The following is a 3,653-nucleotide window of genomic DNA, read 5'->3' on the forward strand; positions in this document are numbered from 1 at the left end:
CTGTATCTGGCTCCCTTTCATCTTTGATGTTTTGGCTTCTAGAATTCTGACAGGGTGCCAGATCTCCTTCATTAGTTCCTGTTTCTCTCTCTCTGTGCACACACATGTACTCGTGCTCTCTCATTCTCCATTATCAAGGGCTCATCAGCTCTCTGGGAGGAGGATTGCGTCATCCTTACCAGACGACCCAGAGCTTTGGATATTCTGTAACTGCTCACATCCTTTCTACTCCCTTCAACCAAGGAGAAGAGTGACAGATTGCTGGCTGAGCGTGTCAGAGTGGCTGTTGCCTAATGATTGCTATAAATTTTCATAATAATAATAGCACTCATAAATAATATAAAACAATAGCACTGCAGCAGCTGGTATTCATGCTGCTCAGCCTCTTATTTAAAGAATTTAAAAAAAATAACTGAGGAGACTTATAAGAATTTTGGATCACATGGTGCTGCTTGGCCACAAGGACTTGACAAGCAGTAATGAGAAGGGTGTTTCTTGAAGGGCAGACAGAAAGACGGAGACAGCTGCTTTGGAGAGTTACCCATCCTACTTCAGAACTGCAGGAGTAAGAAATAAATATGTGTTGTGTTAGGCCACTGAGGTTTTGGGTTTTGTTTGTTACATTAGTGTGATATAGCCTATCCTAACTAATATATATCACTCGTATCTCTGCTATTAATTTTTTCACAAGCTTATCACTGGAAATGCCATGGCTAAGTTGTTTCTAGTCAAAAACATTTGTCATTCATTGTACTTTTGTCAAGATAGGAGTGTTTGGGGAATTTTATGGTCATATTGTTACAAGTAAATTTTAGAAACTTCAGGAGAGTTATACAGATTCAGAATTTCTAGTGGAAGGTTATTGCACTGAAGAAGTTAAGCAGCTATTTACTTTGCATCCAAAGTTTGTTCCTGTAAATTCTACAAAATTGTCTCTCTCATGCATTTCAGAAACAAAGCCTATTGACCATGAAGCATGACTTACAGGTTTAGTATTTATAATTAAATTTAGCAAGAATGAAACATATGGTTATTGGTTGATTATATGTTATAAATACTATATAATATTGTCATCTAAATTAAGTTTTTATAATAGGGAAAACCAAACATAAGTGTCTTTATTTTTATACCTAGAATGCTTCAGCTTGGTTCTTTGTGAGCAACAGAAACTATCTCTGCACCTAACTGGGTGAACCCATGTCACATGTGGTCACCAGGGGTGGGGGAAGAAGGAAGATTCCTTCCTTTAGCTTTCATTGAGGGAAATCAGGGCACTTTGTCCTACCAACTAATTCTGCGTGCAATGGAGTGGGAGAATTTCCTGAAAACGGGAGGAGGAGATATCTTCATAAGGAAAGCCAGCTAACTAGCAAACAATGAAAACTGCCAAAAATGCGTACTTTTCTTAGCAAACCAGGATACATTTGAAAAGCTTAGATTCCCCAGTACAGCAAATGGAGAAGCAATTTTTCCTTAATTATCACTCAATGAAAATATAAGGGTGGTATAAAAATATAAGATAACTTTTTCAAATTTAATGTTAGCAGTGGGATTTTTTTTTTCTTTCTCAAACAGAATCCTTTCCAGAGTTCTGATGCATCAAATAGAAATGGTCTGGTAGAGCAGGCAGGGGGTCCAGATTCTTCCCTTCCTGGTTCGCAGTGGCCATGAGATGCCTTGTCAGAGCCCTAGGACTCCTGGACCATTGTTTGAAAACTACTCATCAGAATGACTTTTTTGAGTCAGATCTTGGATTTCTGATGCATTGAGCCTTTTAACTCTCCCCCTTTTTACCTCCAAGTTGTACTGGATGAAGCTAAAAAAATAAAGAGAAAAAAAGCAAATGTCAAAGTACCCGAAACAAACCAAAAAGCACAACTCAAACCTATGTTTTTATCTACTCAGAATGGCAGTGGACCAAAAAAGATAAAAGAATAAACCCTAAGTAAAAGCAGTTTTTTGGTGAGATTACTGGTAAGATAGCTTCTTCTCTTTTGCATGTTAATTACAATTTGGATTTATGATCTGTGGTAGGATGATTGATCAGTCTTAGCTGCATTTTGTAAATGGAAGCCACTGCACTTATGGGTGCTGGGCTTGACATCACCCAGTATTATGTCATTTCTGGCAAATTCTACTTGGATGTGCTTTGAATGATTTTGTTGTTGTTCTCTTTGCTAAGCTGACATGCGGCCCACCTCAGGCATAAACCATGATCAAGCCACCGATGCTTTTGGGGATCATCCTCCTCTGTAGCCATGAGAAGTTAAGGAAATATTCTCAGTCTGTGCATCACTCCTGACCCTACTTTTATAAGGGAAGAATGAAAGTGTGAGAACAAGCAAAGGAGAAACTGACAGTGTGAAGGAGGAGGAGGAGAAGGCCATGGTGGGATGTCAGGCATGTCTGGAGCCATAGCATTTGCTAAGAATAGCTACAATTAGGTACTTTGGATTCTTCTCTCTGGCCTAGAATTTTCCATTCAGCTAAAACGATAAATACACTAAGTGTTTGGCAAATTTGCTGCAGGGCTACCCAGGAAACCTCCCCAGGACTGATGTTCAGCTGCTTCTCAGGTCCTAAGCGGCTTTCTAGTGCAGGAAACATGAGTCTCCTGCTTAGCAAAAGGGGCCTGGGTACTTCTTAGGACCTATGGATCTTCTAGTTTAACTGAAGACAGCAAATGACCAGGTTTTACCTTCCCCTTCTCTACTCCTGAGAGCCTAAGACCAGGTCTTATGTGCAGGTAGTTGAGTTTGAAGATGAACTCAAAGAACACAAGTGAGGAAATGACAGAGTGAGGTAGAAAAGACAGTCCATTAAAGGCATAGTAATAGGTGTATTTCTACTGTAGGTAGTTGGGTCTCAGTCCGTCTGGGGCCCTCAAATTGTGTGTCCCTTGAATTGGAGCCTGGAACATTGATCTATTCATTTCAGCCTACCGTTGGGTGAAGGTTGCTTCCAGCCATGATGATCCCACACTTCTGGGGGTTGAGTGGATTAGGGTAAGTTCTCTTGAAGTCAGAGAAAGCCCTTTGGCTGAGGAGACCCAGGAGCTAAATAGAGATTGGAAGCTGTCAGCAGGTGAGGAATCATTGGCCCACATCTGCAGCTGAACTCGTCTGGGTCAAGGCACTAACTGTGGGCTGATACATTGGTTATGGGCTGAGGCACTAACTGTGGCTGCTACAGCTTTGTCCCTAGAAAAGGACCTAATACTATTATTAAATAGTAGGGAAATCAAGAAATATTTATTATGTTAAACAACATAAAGGTATTTTATTTTAATGTAGACTAAAGCAGTTTATTTATTTATTTATTTATTTATTTATTTATTTATTTATTTATGATAGTCACACACAGAGAGAGAGAGAGGGGCAGAGACACAGGCAGAGGGAGAAGCAGGCTCCATGGAACCCAACGTGGGATTCGATCCTGGGTCTCCAGGATCACACCCTGGGCCAAAGGCAGGCGCTAAACCGCTGTGCCACCCAGGGATCCCAACTAAAGCTGTTTAAAACAGGGTGATCAGTTGATTGGACCGAAGTTTCATTTTTTTAAAAAATATTTTATTTATTTATTCATGAGAAAGAGAGAGAGAGAGAGAGAGAGAGAGAGAGAGAGGCAGAGACACAAGCAGAGGGAGAAGCAGG

The sequence above is a fragment of the Nyctereutes procyonoides genome, unplaced genomic scaffold (genome assembly GCF_905146905.1).
Source record: "Nyctereutes procyonoides isolate TBG_1078 unplaced genomic scaffold, NYPRO_anot_genome, whole genome shotgun sequence".
Classification (NCBI taxonomy): Eukaryota; Metazoa; Chordata; class Mammalia; order Carnivora; family Canidae; genus Nyctereutes; species Nyctereutes procyonoides.